Source organism: Anser brachyrhynchus (assembly GCF_964034855.1).
Source record: "Anser brachyrhynchus genome assembly, chromosome: 7".
Lineage (NCBI taxonomy): Eukaryota > Metazoa > Chordata > Aves > Anseriformes > Anatidae > Anser > Anser brachyrhynchus.
The window spans coordinates 41098838-41120376 of NC_137701.1; the positions used below are offsets into that span (position 1 = coordinate 41098838).

The window sequence follows — 21539 nt, forward strand, 5'->3', positions numbered from 1 at the left end:
GGTGCACTTCAAATGCCAATAAAATTCAGCAAGTTCAAACCTGAAAGAACTTCTATACGTGGTCGTCTCATACAGCACTAATTTAATGTATCAAAACATCAGGTTCAAACTTAAAGAAGCTTAAACAGCAACCTCTAGGTATAGAATAGATGTAATAAACATCTTACAGCTCTCCATACTGCTACTCCAATCCAGAAGTATAACGAAATAAAGTGAACTGTGTAGGAAGGAAAGAATGTGCTTGCATGTAGTTTCTTGGGTTGTCTTTAATGCTCTAAGAATAACTCAATGCATACCCAAACTTTCAGTACTGCAGTGGTAATATTTATTTATTCTGTTATTCTTACTAGTGCTGACATATACTGCATAAACATTGTGATAAAAACAACATTTTAAACTGAAAATACCCATCTCTGAACAGAACTTGTGTCATCTGGATGCAATAAAGTATGATGACAGTGTCTAGTCTCAGAGAACACTGAGACGGTTTCATATGAGCTCTGTGCAGAACATATACTCTGAATGAAATTACCCATGTGGTGTCAACATAGGCTATTATTAACACACTAGGTGAGGAAAAAAAAACAACACATTTTGCATTATTAAATTAGTGAGAATATAATTCATATTGTGGTCGGACTTTGCCTCATGATTTATGAATAGTAAATAGTCAAATACTCCTGTGGTTGAATTAACTATTCATCAGCAAGAGGGAGCACCAGACAAAAGCAACAGTTTCAGTCCTTCCTAATCAATGTAAGCAAAGTGACAAGACTTCAGAGCAAAGCTTGAGATTCACAACAAATGCCATTATACGTTACGCCTGCCATTCCAAGGATCCGGCACCGGTCAGTGGCTCCATCAAACTCAGAAGTGGTACGCTGGCACGAGACCACCAAACGCACTCCTACATTAAACAAGGCCACATCCCCATCTCACTATAATCACTGGGCCAAGCGGTCACAGAGCTCAGCTGGTTCAGCATCTTGTCTGATTCCTGCAGTTCTGACCCGGAATAATCTCTGTTGGATCCACGAAGGACTGTTTTTAAAGCAGGGGACGATCATCAGGAGATTCTATGATTGTATGCCTACTCACTGGAAAGAAAACCGCAGCGATTCAGCATCAATTCTGTCACTGAAGAACCTGGGTCACGGAAGGACCTTCCCCAGAAACTCACTGTGGGATTAGCGGGAGTACAGGGGGTAAAATCGAGACCTTCCACCTCCGAGGAGCCCCTGGCTCATCCAGCTGTTGGCTCCGGTTCCGTCCCCAGCCCAGAGTATCAACGCGTGCACAGCGGCAGGAAGGAACAAAGAGGGATTCACAAGTTAACTAGGGAAATTTTATAAAAGTAAGTTTCTTTCATACTTTCCCCAGTTTACAGTTTATGTACAACACTACCATGCACAAAGCAAGTAACACAGTACCAGGAATTCCCTACCAGAGAAACTGGGAATGATTAAGCCAAGCAAGAAGAAAGCATATCCTATTTACAAGCTATTCAGAAAGGGGGGAGGCAGTCTTTGTGCTGCAACTTGTGCAATGCAATTTGTCTGTTCAACTCTAATGTCAACAACATTAGAAATTAAAACTGCAGATAAATATCTCAAAAAGACAAAACGATGGCAAAGTATAAGAAGAAGAAAATACATTCACTTGTCACAGGAATAGGAAAATTCCTCTTCAAAGTGAACTGCTGTCAGCGTACCGGGACTGCTTATCCCAACAGCTCACAGAAGTGTGATGCTCCAGGAGGATCAGAATGAAATGTGCCTGGGTCCATCAGCAGTTTGATTTACTTACGGTCTTCCATTAATATGAAAACTGAAATTTTGCATAGTTTCAGCATGCAACCAGTTTGAAGAAGAATTTCAGGAAAGGAAACGTGGAGACATCCAGGCACCAGATCTCCCGATCAAACAGCCATGAACTGAAAGCAGCAGATTAAAATCAGTCTAAACCCAGACTCTGCCACTCTTCCAGACTGTCAGATTTAAATTTCCATGAAGAAAGCATTCTGGACTCTAATAAGCCAAATCATCATTATCAATCACACTGCTTTTTATAGTTAGCGCTCCCAGCCTGACTACAGCCGAAATAAATGTGACCATTTGTGGAATAGGGCACAAGGACACCAGCATTTGGCCCGCAGTGATTTAACTTTGCAGCGCGACGGAAGAGCCTGTTCTGCTCACCAACAGGCGAGCACAGGCCTTCTCCAGAGCACACGGGCACAGCACCTGAGCTCAAACCACAAGTGAGAACCCAGGGGAGCTCCCTCCTTGCTCACATGGCGGGACCGACTCCCTGCGCTCAGACACAGGCCAGCAAGCACGCCTCTCACGCACGCTCCGTGCCGGCACCCTGCTGCTGGCACACGTGTCTGGAAGGCCTACAGCGGGCCGGGAGCTCCGCACTGCGAGCAGTGACCAGCCCCAATCCCCTAACCTTCACGCACTGCTCCCACAGCCCGGAGGATTTCACCCTGCGGCACACCTGAGCGAACCTGATTTTAGAAGCTGGACCAATTTAAAAAGGGAGGAGAAGAAGCGTTTGTTTCGGGGTTTGTTGTTGTGTTCAGAAAGCAAAGCCATTTGAGATGAAGCTGAAATCTTTTCACTACTATAAAATATGTCATATAATGTTCATATCCTTTAATTCCTTTATTAAATGTTTCTCACTTCATTTTGGTCAGTGTTAAATGAGAATAGAGGTCATTTTGAAATGAAAAGTGAAAAGTTCCACTTGGAAAACTTTGAAAGAAAATTTCAAATTTATTTTTTTGTCTTTGTCTTTCAAAATGTCTATTTTTTTCTATCAAACCAATTATCTGCAGTACCTCAGATTTTGTTTACTCTCAAAGCACCTTCAGAACTATTCTGTTTAAATCCAGCAAATATTTAATTTACACAACTGTGATGAACTCAAGAACACTAAAACAGATGAGCATGTACTGTTAGAGCAAGTAAAGCTACGCTTAAGTGTCTGTGCATATCAGATATGCTCAAAAAAGGGGGGTTGGGGTGGGGAGGGAGCGGGGGGCTGTTTACGCTAGTGGTAATACTTCACAGGAATCTAGTAACGAGAACATCTACCAGCACACCACCTAGTGCAGCATCCAACATGTGAAGAGGTTAAAAAATGCACCTGAGTCTTGCATTTCATTCCTTAAACATATCCGGTTTTAGGGGAGACAAAATCTGCAGCTCACAAGATACAGGCAAAACCAGGTTTAATTTTAAAAGTCTCTTTTTTTTTTCTAATGTTTTTGAGCCATCTCAACATTTAATGAAGTAGTTGATTTTCCAATTTGATACAATATTATGTCTCTATTTTCAAAGCTTGGAAATCAAAGAAATATTCAACCAGATAAGAAGCTCTGATAAGCTGGTAGTACAGGTGTGCTGAAGCCCACATAAGGACAGCCCCAGCAGGAGGTACCTGATTCAGCAGCGCTCTGTATTACACCCGCTCTGAGTCCCAGTGATGAATGTTCTTGTTTTCTCTGAATAGAAAAGGAAAATATTTAACAAACTGAGTAAAATGTAAACCAGTGAATATAGAGGGGAAAAAATGAATAAAGCCGTCAATTTATGAGATAAACACAGTGAAAAATAAGTAAGTTTTCAGTAGGCGTCATCTTGGTAGTACCATGTTGTCCTTTCACACAACAGAACATTAATAGTTACCATTTTGTTCAAGAGTGGCCTCTTATATAGCATGCACTCATACCTGCAGCTTCAAGGGGGAAGGGGAGCAATCACGGCAGGGCTCCCACACTTGTGCAAGGAACCAGCCGCATCCATGCACCAATTGCTCAGCCCAGTCCTTTCACTGGCTTATTGTACCACAAAATGTGTAATATGTACCCATTATCCAAAAGGCTTGGAGTGACATCAGTCAAACCCAGGAACGATGTTTTAAAAATCTGGGGGAGGCAGAAGACTGGAGAAGGAATATTTGCCTGGGTTATCTGAATAACTGCCATGTAATCCACACAGAAATGTAAAATAAAAAAAAAAACACCCCAGTCTGTAATCTGATATAAAGCTGTACTTAATATGGGTCATCTGCAAAAAAACCAGCTCTTTAAGAATTAAAAAAATATTTTTACTCTCTGGAGAGGGACACATATGTAGGAATGGTCAGAGCCTGCACTGGGACATTGAGACAGAAACGTTGGCACATAAATACCTCTCGTGCACAAACCACCAAGTTTACAGACCAAACAGCAAAGGATTTTTGTGTCACACACAGCATTCTGCTTTGGAAATGGGGCATTTAGAGATCTAAAAATACATTTAGAGGTTCATTTAGAGAAATATAATGAAAGTCTCTTGGTACCTGGTATATCAATTCATCATTTGGGAATTTTAAAACTATTTTAAATATCCCTGGAGAGGAAGCCTCAGAGCTGCTGCTGCTTTGAGCAGGAGGTTGATGATCTCTTGAGGTCCCTTCCAACCTGAATTATCCCATGACCTTACGAAACCTGCCTGCTCCTGAAGAAAACCAACCTGGTGCTGTTGGAGAAACGTTCCACTAGAAGGCTTAAATAGAAATGGGCCCAAGTTCTCTGAGCAGCCTTTCCTGCTGAGAACAAATCCCCTGAAGTCACGGAAGGTGCTGCCGAGAACCTACCCAGCTGAGAAAGGCTTTGCAGGTTCAGACCTTTGGTTTTAAAAATCAGTTTTGATGTGACCTAATGGCTTTTGTTGTTTTGAAAAGAATATGAAAGAATGACAGCAATATTGAATTTTTAAAATCGTGCTCTGTCCACCTGCAGAGCTTTTTTTGCATACTTTAGTAAGGACTTTTAACGTGTCATTATACCTTTTAATTACACTGCTAAATGTCACAATCACACATGGTAATGACATCATTACACCTATTTACACCAATTATGTCATTTGATGCAATTACAGTAATTCTGCCAATACACACAAATCAATAAAAAGGTTTTGTTTGCATTTTTAAATGAGCAATCACAGAAGAATAACCCTCTAACCCTCCACTTTCTAAGAAATGCAGGGCGAGTGCTTGGATACTAAAATTTAAAAAGTGACTTCTGAGGCCTGAGTCTTTCTCCCACCGCTAGGAACAGGCAATAACTTCTCGTAAGGCAGTTAAGTCAGGTGAGACTAGTAAGCAAATTGTGAATCAGACAATTTCTAACTGCTTACACTTCCTAAATGCATAAACACATAAATTGTGTATTTAAAAGAGATTAAGCATGCCTGTGGCTAATTCGGGAAGTCTGGCCTGAGCACCCTGCTGTCAGCAGCGAGTGAGAACACAGTCGTTTTCAGCGTATCCCAAGAAATAGGGTCCACCAGTACGCACGACAAGCAGCATACATCAGCTACGAACCGGGATGAAGAAATGGCTTCTGTAACCATACTCAGCCAGGCGGGGTGGGTCTCACCTACACGGCTCACAGCTGGGTAGATACAAGTATGTAGCGCAAATAGAGGCTGAGAACGCAAGTTGCTATAAATTGAGAAAGAGAGAAGGAAATAAATCCAGACCCAGAAGGTGACACGTTCCCACAGATTTCTGATGACAGATTTCTGGGAGTGTACTTCGCCAAGGTGGCCGCAAGCCAGCAGGACTTCTCCACGCCTCGGGAGAGCTCCCGGGGCCCGGCAGCTCCCACCACGGAGGCAGGCCGTGCAGCGGCTCCGCCACGTCACCCACAACAGGAGCGCGTGCTGGGAGAGCAAGAGCGAGCGTGGAAGTGACACTTCCACATCCATCTACAAAACGACCTCTGTTAATGGGCTCGTCAGTCTAAGAAAGTTTGACCTTCATAAGGACCTCTGGGTTTTGATCAAATAATTCCTTAACCATGTCTTCACTCAGATAGGCAGGTGAACTTCTACAGTCTTTCAGTATAAATCATGGGAGCTAAAAATCATGGGGCTCCCTTACTCCTTTAATCTTTCAGAGCATTCTGAAATTCATTAGCATCCATCTCACCACAGCACAACTGGACGTGGCACTTCAGTACATCACTGCGATGATTGAGCCTTTTTCAGAGAGACTGATTCCTAGGATGATGCCTTCTTCCGTGCGTTCAGTCCTCAAATACGTTTTATTCCTGGATGTGTAGTCTAAATACATCTGGTAAGTAAAAATTAAGTCTCTATTCCAGAGATCTGTCCTATTCAATATTTGCTAATCATTTAGTCTTGGTATCACCTGCAGACTCTGCCAGTATTTATTTTACACTTTCATCCAGATCATCAACAGAAATATTAAATTGCAGAAGTCCACACCACCCACATTTGATTTTTAAACTAAAACGAACAGCCCAGGAATGCTATAACTATACTATAATTCCTTTCTCAACATAGTTCGACTTTGCTGCCACATAAACTAAATATTTTATGCAAAATGAACAGAAAATAATCTTATTTATCAAGTTGCTCTGGTTTTGCTTATGCAGGAAAATTAAGTTCTTCCATGTTTAATGTATATACGCTAGTCAGGACTATGATTTATCCTGGGGGGATTAAAAAAAAAAAACTTTGTGGAAGCCATTTTTCAGATAGCAGTTAAACACCACAAAGGAAAGATACTTTCAGGAGTTGTCCTGCTACTTCCTACAACTAAATAATTGCCCTTTGATTAATAGCATGCTACTGTACAAACTATGAGCTTATAGCAAACAGTTGCAATAATGTTTACCAGGTTTTAAAACTTCCATTCAGAACATGGGCTTGTATCAAGGGGAAAAAAAAAAAAGAAAAAAAGGAAACCCAGCAAAATTTGAATATATCTTTCAAAAAGCAGGGAGGAGGGACTGAAATACGAAGTTAATGTTGATTTTCCATTTCTAATAGAGTTTGAAACTGATCGGTTTTGTTCAGTCATACACCACTTTATCTGCCCAAGCACAAGAGCTAATTCATCTATCAAGTTACTGATGGCTCTAGGGAAATAAATGGAAGCATCCAGTGAAAAGGAACAAATCGAGAGAAAATAAAACAACAGGCCCCTGGACATCAGACAAACTTACGATAGGCTGGAATAAAGGCCCAAATATCTGTAACCGACACTGCTGCTGTGCATGTATGGTCACTGCAACCCTGTGGATACGTGTCATTTGTTTCCAAGAACCCGTGCATGCAGACATAAAGAAAACTACTGTAGGATTTAACTATAAGGACACTAGGCACTGGGGGAAGAGAGAAGGCCAATCAGCTGGAGCTTCATTAGGACCAGATGCCTCTGTTGGAGCTGTATGAACAACCTGTCCACTAAGATTAGTGGTAGAAGAAAGAAAAAAAAAACAAACAGACGAGCAGCTTTGCTCCCACCAACCAGTTCAGTACTGCTGGTTGGCTCAGTATTCAGGGCAAAAGGGTATGGTATCAAGCAAGCAAGCTACAAAACACCCTCACACAAAGTTTATACAGCTAAAAGATGAACAAATAATTAGCTCCTCAATTTTGAAGAGAATTTTTATAACCATTTCAACAAGGTTTCATGTCACTGTGCAGAAGAACTAGTTCTGAAACTCATCATGGTCTTGAACTCCGTAAATGAGATGCTAAAAAGAATTCTTTTTCCCCAGATTAAAAAAAAAAAAAAGTCCCCAGACAATGAAAACTCCAACAGAAGTAAGAAACACTAACGCTAGCTAAAAAAATTGATGACCTTATCCTAGAAGAGTTGAAATCTAGAGAGAGGTTTCACCTCTAGAGAGGTGAAACAAGCTTTTTTGAGGGCAAATTAGTTTCCTAATAACAAGATTTCATCATCTATTTTGTCTTCGGTGGGTATTCCCTCAAGAGAACCCAAGAACTACGGAGCTGGAGCAGACCTCTTCAGAGCGGCCTCCTTGCTCAGGCCGGGCAGCCAGAGCTTGCTGCCCAGGAGCAGTTCAGGCAGGCTGCAGTAACACACAGCCCTCCGCTCACCCCGTGCCTTCACAGTAAAGGTGTTTTCCTCTTGCCTTGTTATTGTGCTTTACCAAGAACAGCCTGGGTCCTTCTTCTTCGTTCCCTCCCGTCAGGTGTTTATCACATGGATCAGATTCCCCTGAGCCTTCTCTGCCCTAGGCTGAGGAGTGCCAGCCTCCCTCAGCCCTGCCTTGTAGGAGAGATGCTCCTGGCGGTCGGCCTCCAGCTGGACTTTGTGGCACTGCTCAAGATGAAGAAGATGAGAAACAAACGAGATTTCAGTTTTGATGAGGAGGGCAATTCAGTAGCCCCGAATACACTGTTCCCAGACTCGGACCCTGGGCACGCTGCTGACGGCCGGCCTCCTGCACCCTTCAGGAGGGCAGCTTACACCGCGGGCCAACCCGGCAGGCGGGCACACCACTCACACGGGCACACCACTCACACGGGCACACCACTCACACGGGCACAGCTTCAGGGCTCTCTGCACAGAACCTGCTCTGGCCCAGCCGCGGGGGTGTCTGCGCGCACAAAACCCCTACGTGACCGATCTGAAGTCAAAGACCTCAGCCTGCACAAGCAAGAACTGGTTCTCTCCTGTCTTACACAAAGGCTGTCGAGGCCACTGATGGACTGGGGCGCTGACAGGCCTTTGGTGACTGTCTTCATCACAGTGATGGTATTTTAATCAAACGCGAGTCCAAATAATGCTTCACAATATCAATAATTTAGCACACCTAAGCTAACACTTACCTGGGCACTGGAAGCAGTGCAGTCACCCAGGCTAATGATATTCAGCTCAGGCCAAAGCAACAATGATAAAAATTCTTCTTACACCTGCTTACAGACTCCAAAATACTCTTTAACCTACATGTAAATGAAGACCGTGAATTACATTTCATTTCCACTGAAAAAAAAAAAAAAAAGGTTCTGTTTTTCTGAAATACTGCTGGTAGCCTACTGAAGAACTTTCATTAAGGGTTTTACCCAAGCCTGCTCCTCTCCTCTCCTCTCTCTCTACTGCTGAAAAAACAGTATTCAGAGATTTCATTTTTTCTTAGTATTTAACGTGATCAGTTTCTGTGTCTGGATGGTTTGAAATACGTTCTTCATTGGACAGATAAGTCTTGGGCAAATGACTGACCTTTTGAAATAATATTTATAATTTTAGAAATGTAAAACTTAACATTCTTTAGTAATCCAATATTAAAATACATTTAAGTTGATCTATTAAATGCTATGATTCAAACTTTTAAAAAAATGTGCAATAGAAAAACATTAACAACATGTGTGGTTTAGAAAAATTCATTTATATAGCAGTTTGCAATGTCATGATGTATTTTAAATAAAAGAGCTACAGACAAAGGTATTGATTTTAGAGACTTAACTAAATAAACAGTATGTAAATTCTGTCTTTTTCTATAAAATTAGATCAGAACGCACATATTACACTGTCTTTTTCTAAGGGAATGACAGCTATTGAATTTGGCAGACATTGGAATTTGGTTAAAGAGTTAAAGACCTTTGATCTTTGGTTTACAATTAAATGATACCACTGTAAAAGGACAGTAGCGTAGTGGGCCAGACAGTATTTATGAGACTCGGCTGCAAGTAGGAGGTGTTATTGCTTAGGGCTCTCAGGAAAGCACTGCCGGGTCCTGCTGTGCTTTACTAACGTAATGTCATCTCAGAGGACGATAATGAAGATCACAGTGACCCAGGCTAGGCTCAGGGAAACACTTTGGGTGCCTTTCTTGGTTTTCAGAGAACCCCTTTGTAACGCTGCCTTTTCCAACCTGCACCAGGGCATCAGGAGCAATGATGTGATTTCCAGAAAGACCTTTCTTGGGGATCATTCTGGGGGTGAGGGCCACACATAAATAGGAACGTAAACTTTGTCTTGGAGACAAATTCAGCCCAAACTGCTCCAATGGATCTTCTTTATCACCTCTGTGTGGAGCAGCCTGCTGGCCTCCACATGGCACCCAGGCAAATCTTTCCCAGTCCTGCCTCGCTGCGTTGTATCTCCCAGTCTACAGCTTGACTAATGGCAATGCTGGCTATCGTTATATCTATAGACGTATAAATAAAAAAAAAAGGAAGATTTATTGATAACCTTTCTAACAAAGGGAAGATCATTCCCCAAGTTCCTTATTAATTTATGCTTCTCTATAATTATCACTTAGAGTAACCACTGGAGCTCTAATAAATGTATAATGAAAGCAGTAACATAGCAAGCTGCAGTGCTTAATCTGAGATTACATATTTATGATAACAAAATATGCAATTCAAGCCTAGTTTAGGGCTTTCTATTGCAGCCCACCCTCTCCGAGGGTGTTTTTTTTTCTTCCTTCTTTGTTATGTCATTCTGCAGACAGATCCCAGGCTGTTTCCTGTCACCCACCGGAGCAAACTGCTCAACAGAAAGCACAGTTGGACAGCCCTTAATTAGTGCTACTTGGGATAGTCAGGATGAGAGCCTGTGTCAGCATCTCACGTAGATCCCAATCCTGCCCGGTTCTGAGTGCCGCCGGACGCTGCCAAAGCCCACGGCAGCGCTGAGCAGCGCGGGCACACTCAGCACCGGCCGCGATCTGGCCTCTCGACAGGCAGGGAGCAGGCAGAACCAGACGACAGCCTGAAACGCAGGACACCGGGTCCTGTCCACTCCCACCAACAGAAATACAGTGCATGCTGCGTGACTGATAACGTTAAGGGAACGGTACGAAATAACGTTCTCTATGTTAAACGGCCTCAAGTTATTCTGTTACATTTTACAAAGTGTTTATTTCTTCAAGCCAAAGCTACGCACGTTAGCTGCACTATCAAACCAGTACTGGAGATTTTAGGACATGCAGATAAATACCAAAATCACTTTTGAGATCATTAAAAACTCAGAATCAAAATCAAAATAGTATTATGCAACCGTTTGAATAGGAAATCCTAATTTCTTATTCAAAAACAAAGAGGAAGCATGTTAAAGTATTGGATTGCTTGCACATATTAGGAATATATTGTAGTACTCCATGGTGATTTACCAATTTGAAAAAGAAGTAAAATTATAACCCCTGTTGCAATGATTTTGACTGGAAGTTTGCCAGCAAATTTTTCAAGACATTATGTAAAGGCATGCTGAATTTCACATTTTAATTCTTATTATTTTAACAATTTTACTTTCCGTTTAAATTAGGTGGAAATGTCAGCTTGTTGCCAGAATCAAGTTTCATCAAGCACTGTCATCCAAAATACTGTATCACTCACATATTCACACCCAAACAAATTGTGCTTTCATTTTATTATGATCAACATTACACCCAAACTGGAGCTGACGGCGTTTTGTATTGCAAATTTATCATTGTTTATGAAAGATTCATAAACTGAGCTGGGCATCTGCTAATGTCTTCATAATCTGTGTAAACTTGAATAGTTCAGATAATTTTCAGCTCACAATTTCTTCCAAATTATTTGCTTTGAATATTCAGTATTCGTGGTCTGTTCAGACAAGACCAGCCACATGCCCTACTTCTGCTTCCAAATTGGAGGAACCACGATTCCTAAAGCAAAACTGCAAACGATGCCTGGAGAACAGCAGAACACACACACGCTTCCATTTGTATGAAAACATGCAAAATTGTGTGACCCGTGCGCATTTCACAAATGTCTTGCAGATTTCCCCATTCAAATAATTAAAGCACTGATCACGAGAGAACAAAACAAAAACAAACAGGGGCTTCATTTGTGTGTCATTCTTCTCTCTAATGCTCTACCAGCTATGCTCCGAGTTCAAGTAGTAAACAGGATGATTGATTGTCTTGGATGTACAAGTAGCAAAAACTGGAGATTCAGCTTGTTCTCTCTCTCCATTTTTCTTTTACTGCTACACCATTAGAGCTGGATGCCATCAATTTAAGCAGGTACAGGATCATACCCTAAAAATAACTTGCCTGATCTCTCCATTTCTTGTTAAAGGAGACGGAATTGGGGGCTTTGGCTACTGTATAACGTCCTTGTAACCACTTTCCACTGTACTATCAGTTGTCGAAATACCCTGTTGCTCACCACGTGCCAACAGCCGTGCCAGCGTTAGGCGGTACTACCCACTCCTCCGTAGGTGTCCCACACACCCACCCGCCCCGCAGGAATCAGCTGCTGTTTTCATGCCATACACGTCTTTAGCAACTGCTTGCCTTGCCGCTGCAGCGCAGAAGCATGGTGGCTTTCAAGGCTGGTGGCAGCGCAGCCTTCTTTATAAGGATGAATGAAGATGAAAAGGAAGACAAATAGAAGTGAATGAGGCACTGCTTTATGTGATTCATGATAGCTTGCAGTAAGCCTGTTAGCCTCCGCCTGGCTCCCTTCTCCGAGAATAATGGATAGTTACAGTGTGTATAGTGACATTGTCAAACCATCAGGAATTGCTGATTATAGTGCTAAATATTGATCTCTGCTTCACATGTGTCAAAATTCTTTCTTCCCTTAATTAGAACTTCCCTAAGCACCATACAAGAACAAACCGAATATATCAGATCTCTGTGAAAGGGAGTGTGATACTAGAATATAATTGTGACCTCTTGTCTTCTTCTTTTCTCTTGAGTTTTGAGATGACTTCAGCTGTCTATCCTGCCCTTCCCAGCACATGTGATAATCATACTCATTTTTCCCAATCTAACCATAGGAAGATTTTTCCAAGGCTATGCTTTTCATCATTTCAAACCACCGGGGCTGCAGTCAGATGGCAGGGAAACTTAAAGTGCCAGAAGGTGCCTTTTTCTATTTGTTTGTTTCATGGTACACTGCACCAGGCAATGACCTGTGGCAGCAGTGTCACACAAAACGGAGACAGGTTCACCCAATCAAAGGGAGCTTTAAAATTAACACAGATCCCTTCATTTCTTCATGCAGGATCAGGGAAGGGCAATTTAATGGATGTCATAGTCTTCTGATTATCACCCTGCAATCACTAGCTATAAAAAAATAACTTTTGTTATAATGATTACTCCGCATTATTTATGTTAAAAGCACATATTTCCTCATCAACAGCGTCATGACAATTAATACTAATTTTGCATTACTGTTCAATCATCTTTCCTACTCTTTACAGTATTTATAATATAAAATAATGAAAGCCTGTGATGTATGGTTTCAATTTACTCCACAAACTGAGCACTTAAGTCATTTATCTTAGTTTACCTGTAATATACTGGGGCTCGGGGTTTTTCGTATTGTTTTTTTTAAACATGACACAACGGTACATTTACCTTTAGTTTGATGTCCTTGATAAAAATCAATACTTCATTAAAAGATTCCCCCAAAATGTTAAGACTAATTTGAGCACAGGAGGGGCAGTGGGGAGGAAAGATGGTGATTATATTTAAAAAAAACTTTAACATTTGTATAATCACACATACACTGTGCTATCCACTGCCAGCTTATAAGATAAAAGGGATAAAGATGTGCAATTTGTGGAAATCCTGAAGAAGGCAAAAAGGAGGAGTGTGTCCCCATTCTCTCTCCACTCGCTAGGAAACCAGAAGAAACAGCAGTACAATACTACACAATAGCAGAGAAATAACTACACGACAGCGTCACTTCCCTGGATGAAGCTTCTGGGGAAGAGCTACAACAAGTGGTTCACTTTAACCACTCTTCTCATCGCCTCCAGCCCAGTGCACAACAGCCGAAAAAGTCACGGATAAAATTCATTTTTAGGTTGCTCTGTTTTAACCTTCCTAATGGAGCTCCCAACTATACTATCAATGCGCTATTCTGTGCTCAATTTAGGGTGGTCTCCGTCAGCAGAGCGGCAGTAACCAACTCACAACAGTAACACTGTGCTGGAGTTCCCGAACTATGAAACCCAGGGGACACCTGCGAGGAGAGCGGCATGGGGAAGACCACAACTGCCTCTCGGGAACTGAAGGAGCACCGCGCATCCGCTGGGGTCTGTGAGCCGTGACACCATTTCTCGGAGTGGGCACGTGCTTTTGGTTCTGGCGTAAAGGTTTGGTTACGTGATCTTACCCCGATCTCAGCGCGTCCCAAAACAAGGTGCAGTCCCCGTGCTAACCCCTTGCCCTCACACAGGGCTCCGTGCGGCGAGCACTGCTGTGTGCTGTCCTGAGAGGGGTGTCTGTCAGCACCCCTGCTCTGCACAAAGAGAGGCAGCGATACAGACAGTCATCCTGATGGCACAGGTCATGCAGGAAATCATTGTCAGGTAGCATTACATCTCCGACTTGCAAACTCCTTTTCTTTGCTCAGCCGGCAGCCTGTGCTGACCAACAAGACGAGCCCGCGCAGCGCAGCAGGCTGTGGCCGTACCCACCGCAAAGAACGGGCGCTGCTTAATGACCTGCCTTACAAACTCACAGCTATTATCAAGCAGACAACTGATGCTTACGGATGGCTGTTGTTTCCGTGAAGGAAATACAGAGAGTATCTGTTACCACCCAGCTGCCAAGTATTGAAGCACACTATTTCTTTGTTTTTAATTTAAATTCATGTTTATGCATTTTTACTTTTCTATGTTGCCTTTTTGCAGTAAGAAGTGATAAGAATTTGATTCTGCTCAGTACAGATCCCAGTCCTAACAAACAAGGACACACAAATCGACAAGTCTCTGCCCTTCCTCTGGCAAACTAGGCAGCGTGCAATCCTCTTCGATACAAAGGGTGTCCTGCACTTGTACGGCCTCAAAATAGCAAGACAAAAGAGCTTTATAAAAGCATACTCATCACATATAATTTACACTCATTAAGCTTCTAAAACAACACGAAAATGTTTTATGAGGTAAACAGGAGTTAGCACCCCCATGCACACAAAGCTCCTCGATCTGCGTCCTACAGCTCGGGTCCTCCACACACCCGGAGGAAGCGAGCTCCGCTGCTGATGAGGCAGAACAACGCGCCGTACTTAAGCTTTTAAAAACACTGCACCTGGAGATCACCAGTAACCGAGAAGAAAACATATCATTCCTTTATCCGTTGCGCATATTTAGAGTAATTCAGCAGAGGCAAATATGATCTGATCAATAAAGAAGCTTCTTGTCTTCCACACTTACGTCCTCCTCATGAATCTTAACCAAGAGAAATAATAATAAGTGACAGATAAGGTTTGTAGTACTTTAAATAAGCAAGTGAGCCTCCTAAAGCTACGAGCAACATTCTCTGGATATCAAAAATAATAACTGGTTTTGCAGCAGTGCAGCATGGAAACACAAGGGTATAAGATATACTGTACTTTAAGCTCTGTTTGATGAATCTGAGCACAGTTCCTGGGGGATAGATTACTTTAAACCATGCTCTTTTACTTTCTAATCCTGACTTGATTTGATTTGTACTTTAATACAGCTGCCTGGCAATTCAACAGCAAATAGAGACTATTTATGTAATCATATTGTAAGTAGTGGGACAAGAAGAAACTCTCTAGAACCTTTTTGGAAAATAGTTTGTTGTACTTTTTTATTTATTGAACAGCAGGGCTTCGGGCTTTTCAGTGCTCATTATAATTGGTTTTCTGCTTGAACTTTCAAAAACTGTCATGTCAATACTCAAACAGAATTTTTTTGCTTACTATATGGCTGTGGGCTCTATTTTCTCATGTGCTACTTGACAAAGTTCTTGTAATATCTTAGAGGCAAGTTCTAGAGTTTTAGTTGCTATTTAAGAAACTGGAAGTCAGAGTCATTTTATCTTCTCTATTGTTCGTGTTCACCTTCCCATAATTCTCTACTGCGATTTATTGGTATTTAATAAACTGCAGAGGAAGTTGTCGGCCTGCTTCATGCTAAATATTAGCTCTGGAAATCTTGGTGTACCAACGTTGTAGTTTCTGCTGTTAAAAATGAATATATGACTCACCACTGAATATGTAACTTAAAAGAACAAATATTTCCAGTGCAAACAGCCACCAAATTCAGTGAACAACAAGAAAATCTACAGGGCACCAATTAAAGGCCCACTGGCTAATTTCAGGAATCTTCACGTACTCCCCAGTTCTGTCCCTTCAGCTGCCGCAGGCTAACAGCAGAGCTCTGCTAGCGCGTTTCGCCATTTCTCCAGCAGTACCAAACGACACGAAGCCTAGCTACCTGGTCAGCTTCCTGCAGGGAACGGAGCTGCAGTGATGCTGCACTTTCAGTTCTCAGCCCTGTCCTGAAACGGTCTTGGCAAAGATCTGTGTTTCTAAAGAACTTTGCCTTGCCCGTTCATTTGTCCTTTCATAAACAGCCTGCACAATTATCGTAATACTTTCCCAAGATGTTACAAAGACTGCAGAATAAAACATTAAAATGAAAAGTTCCTTGTACTTCAAAAAAATCTGACTTGTAAAAAGTGTAAAAGGCTGTCATCTGCTATGTCTGCTATATTTCACTACTTAGATGCTCTAACATCTGGTTACACACTGCTAAAATGATGGCATGGACAATAAAATTTTGATTATTTCAGCACTTTAACAAAAAAGAACTGCGTTTGCAGTTAGTTACTGGATTTATTTTTTTATCTTAACAAATAAATCTACTATATACATTGCAAAATTGAAATAAAAATACAGCCCCAAACCTCTCATTCTTTTGATGCTGATCTTTCTAACTAAACAGTAGAAAAATGACGTGAGATCTCTTTTCTTAAACCTAGATAATGCTAAAGCATTTTTTAGGATAAGTACTTTTAGTTTTTAAGGTAGCTGTAAAAATGATTTTCACTTACAGCACATAGCTATACTGTAACATGGGCTGTACTAAAGATGTAGGAGTCTAAGCTTTGCTTGAATGAAGAACAGGGAAGGGAAATGTACAGATAAATGGGACTATATATAATTGAAAATCTGCTTGCTTGAACAGCATTGTGACTAAACATAAATATTATTATTAAAATTCAGCAAGTGATTTTTCTTTTAACTTACACGGAAAAGGAAAAACAGATTTCTGTGCTTTATAAATTCCTATTAGATTACAGATGAATGACAAAATGCATCTGTTTAGAACGTACTAAAAATTTTTAAGTTTTTAACATGGTTAATAGAAGAAATCAGACTGCAATATCTTAAGTTTCAAAAGATGCATGCATATGCAATGAACACATAACTAACTCCATGGAAATTCAGTGAATGGGAGAAAAAAAGGCTCCATATAACAGCAAATGCTATTTAAAACTACCATACAATATGCAGGACATTAATATATACTATTTACGTCAAATATTAAGCCAACACAGATGTGTAAATATATGCTTCTGTGTGGTTTTATGTTAACCAAAATCTGGCATGTACTGCTGGGCTCTGAAAATACAAAAGTGAAATTATATAGCATAACTTAAGTGACCAAAATTCATATAAAATAATATTTAAACTTAGAGCAAATTTGTATGGAAATACTGTTAATAACAGGCTGGATAACACCTTCAAAGATTAAAAAGAAAAAATTACAGTGCATTTTATATTAAAAAGGCATTCAATATAGAGCTCTCACTATAGAATTTACATTTGCTTTTTCATTTCTTTATTAACTCATGTTTTCTCTATGCTTGATTTATGAAATACTCATACTGTAGCCCATTTTTTAAAAACTCTATTCAGTTGATTACAAAATCAACTGAAAATATAGTTTGCCATTTTCTGCAGGATTTCAGAGACAATAGAGGGTCAATAGTTTGGCAGAATCAAAAGAGATCATGGTTTATCCAATACGCTTGCTGAAAAGGGAAAGCATATATGATATTGCAGTTTTGGTTCCTAAAACTATATCAAGGCTACTCTTTTAGTCAACTTGGAAATTTATATACTATACACTAACCCTCCTTTAATATCCTCTCTCTCTTTCCTCTGGGCATTTATTGCTGTTCTTTCTAGTTCAGTAACCAGTGAGCAGAAGGTTCATTAAAACTAATTGAATTGGAAACTTGTCTGCCCTGGGAAATGTTAACTCTTTGTTGTTATCTCCAGGAAATTCCTTTTGTTATTTTCCTTTGAATTTTATCATTAGACTTTAACGTAGCCAACACCACCTTGAAAATATTTTCATTGCACAGATTGTCTAGGCAGCAACTTCAGAAAGGCTCTTCTCTCGATCTGTTTTTTTGCAGCAGAATGTGATATTTTTTGCGGGTGAATCTGAGCATGGTACTCACTGACAGCAACGCCACCGCCAGTTTAACTCTTGGAGTTCTCGATCCCACCCATCTCATCAGGTAGAAATAAAGTGTGTGGTAGGTGTCTACTACAGCTCCTTCCAAAACGGTAAAGGCATAACAAGTACAGGTTTAGGAACCCTAACTGCTCTAATGGAGATTAGCACGGACCAACAAACCCAGAGTGGATGTTACATTAAATATGAGTGACTAAATGTTGCAGGGAAACGATTGGGATGATTAGTCTGCATGGTATAGTGAATCTTATTTTAACTTCCCTCTTCTAATCTTTTGTGAGCAATACTTACAAAACAGACAGGAAATAGTTTCAGGACAGTGTTTCATCCAGCTCTTTGTAGCTTGAAAATATTGATTAAATAAAACACTTGATAATAGTCACAGTGGTAGATTTTTGACAGCTTTAAAAATCAATTGAAAATAACAGGCAACCCACTGTTGCTAATAAAAGTAAATATTTATGACTGATTTGACTGAGCTTCAATACCAGTCAATCACTTTCTAAAGGATCTTTGCAATTCATTAACCTCTTTTTACTGGTCTTGTCCCTGTTGGTATTAGCCATTAAAAGAGAATAAGGGAGGGGGGCTTGATTTTTCTATTCTCATCATTCATAGCTTATTTGTTCATTCCCTCCATTCCCATACGTTGCTGTTAAATTGATTGTCTGTTTAGTCATATGAATGATAAAGTAGCTCTGCCAGGAAGAATGAAAGCATCCATTAATTTCTGAGAAGGGTGGGTTTCTTTGATTCAGCCTCAATCTAAACCAAAACTACTTCCCATAGTTTCCTATAACATCAGTAACTAAATTTAGCCCGTAACATACTGCTGATAATAAGTGCCATAATTCTCCTCACAAACTTTTTGATGTCAAAACTTCAGGGAAAATTACATTTATTAATATCTGTTAAAGACTGTTGTTATTAGTCTGGTACCCTTAATCTGTAACATGACACAGGAGAAAAAATAAAAGATAACTATCTTAATTTTATAATGTAGACATGATTTCTAAAAAACGATGTTTGTATGCAACGGTGAAAAAAGAGAACAAACAGTTGTTCCTTTAAATAGTGAAGACGAAGATGGGAGGTCTGATTTAGTGACCTACATTAATCCCGTATTATTGGTTTTGTTTTAAACTGATGAACTACATTATTCTAAACACAGTGTTAAAATAGAGAAATTATATAGTACCTAATCCCTTTAATATATCCTAAGAGATACAGGAGATTATGTACGTAGACAGAATATTTACACTGATACCCTCAATGTTGCAGCAAAAGGGACTTCTAATTGCACACCACTTGCTTTGTTATTGAAGAACTAATTGTAGATCTGTAGGATCTGAAAGCTGTAGGATCTGAATTCAAGTCCACTTTGGTGCAAGTTTGTATTCTGCACCTCCTCTACAAACCCCTTTTTCTTTTAAACTCGTCACATAATCAGGGTAAAACGACGGAGAAAGCCTGTCCCACACCACAGCAACTCTTGACAGCTATCACCTCCAGCAGTTTAAGGTGCATATGAAATAAGTGCTTTTGCCAAAACCACCAGTTTCCTGGGCTTTCTTCTTTTACACAGAGCACTGCTAAAACAAAATATTGTACAAGTATTTTCTTATCTATGAGACCACGAAAGCCAGAGGCTTGCTTTAGTGTCTGTGCCTGACACAGCCCCTCACATTTACTGTATTAGATAAGGTGCATATTAAATACCTCTATTCTGGCCCATGCCGCGTATAGTGGGATCAGCGTATCCCGGTGCAACTTATCCAAACAAACCATGTTCATTCAGAGTGGGGAACATCTACAATCCTCTTCCTTGAGCACCATGGTAATTAGACTAGTTTTCATCTGGTCCCGTGGCACAATGCATTAGTGATGCACCTTTTACTCCTAACAGCTCTGAGACACATCTCCATTGTCCAAAGTTTTGGCTGCTGCACAAAAAACCCTGAGGACGCAAAAATGCAGGCAGACGATGTGGCTTCCAGAAGCTATGGAAGTGGGATGTCATCGAACCAAGCAGCGATGTCCTTGGAGAACTCTCCGGCTCTGCAGAGCAGTATTTATTACGTGACAGGGGTTCAGCTGCATTCGCGTACTGCATCACGATGTTCCAGAGCACCCACCGCAGCAGCACACGAGCAGCTACAAACGCTGCCCTTCAAAATGGTGAAGGGAAAATTCAAATAAAGAATGTTATAAATAACTTCAGAGCTTAAATAACTTTGAGACTACCACGGAGAAGCCAGAAGCAAATCTTTCAGTTCCTTCCCTACACTTCAGGCCTTAGCTACAGGTCCCGCTTTAATGGCACTTTGTTACCTATGGTGGGACAAAAAGGGGACTTGCCAAGGGACCATCCGACAGCAGGGTGGAAGCAGCCCCAAAGCACTGTGCTCACTGGCCTCCTTAAAAAAGACACCTCCAGGCAGAGAACGGCAGGAGGAAGGACACCCAGGGCTCTGCCTCACATCCTGGGTCCGGCACGTCGCCGCACAGCTCTCCCGGATCAGGTCCTCGCAGCAGCCATTCATCCCTCCATCACCTTCAGACCAGATTACTGCAGGGGCTACAACAGGAGGCTATGCCGAAAGGTCGCTCGCTCTCCATCTGGTGCAGAAGGTGGCAATGGGATTACTGAAGGCGGCAATGGGATTACTGAAGGCCAGCAGCTGAGGACAAAGTATCTTTGTATCAGGATGGCAGAGGCCGTACTAATTCCTTACTCATCACCAGGACCAATTCAAGGTGATGATCAGAGTAATAGATGAATTATGTGCACTGAACATTTTTTTGACAAATGTACCGCCCTCTTCTGCTTATGAATTATCCCTATATAAACTTCTGTTGATACTCATTTATAAAAGTTACTTTGATTTATTCAACGACTCATTTACCATAACAAGGATAACTAAAGATTGCCCTCAGACTATTCTTGAGCCTGTTGGCTTGGGCATTTATTTTCCTGTCTGATTAGTTGTTGAAGTCACACGGTGTTGTTTCTAGCCCTTGATAGTTATCCTACAACTTTCAGAACGGCTTGTGTATCCCCAGCGGGTGGAACTTGGTCTGGGTGTAAATGCCTTAAACAGTTTGGCAGGGAATTTTCAATTAAAGAACCTTCCTTCTGGTTTTCTTTTTATTGAAACACATCCCAGGATGAGCTTCAGAGAAGGAGGCACTACTTTGTTTCTGAACGATTTCCTGTAATGTACAGATGAGAATGTATTTTCATCTGCTAGTCAAGGTATTCATTTGCTGCAAATTTTTGGATTTAAAGTCACACTTTCCTTTGCTCCGAGATCCAACATAAAACAAAGAAGCAAGTTTTACGAATAACAAAACAACGGCTTCTGATTTTTAACAAGCAAGTTCCTACACCTTCCCTTTAGGATTCATCAGCACCACCTGGTCAATGCGATGCTGCATTATCACGTTATATGAGGAATATACGGATTGAAGGTAGGAGTCAGCAT

At 41.0% G+C, this 21539-nt stretch overlaps 1 long non-coding RNA gene across 2 annotated transcripts in view; it reads right to left on the bottom strand.

The window, feature by feature from the left end:
- Nucleotides 1-3087: 3087 nt before the first annotated feature.
- Nucleotides 3088-21539, bottom strand: part of LOC308198387 — a 49383-nt gene continuing 30931 nt past the window's right edge. For both annotated transcript variants that reach the window (XR_013953875.1, XR_013953876.1), the window contains 2 exons: nucleotides 8664-8777; nucleotides 3088-8151 (listed from right to left, as the gene is read on the bottom strand). This is a non-coding gene — a long non-coding RNA (uncharacterized lncRNA). The remainder of the gene's footprint in view (nucleotides 8152-8663; nucleotides 8778-21539) is intronic.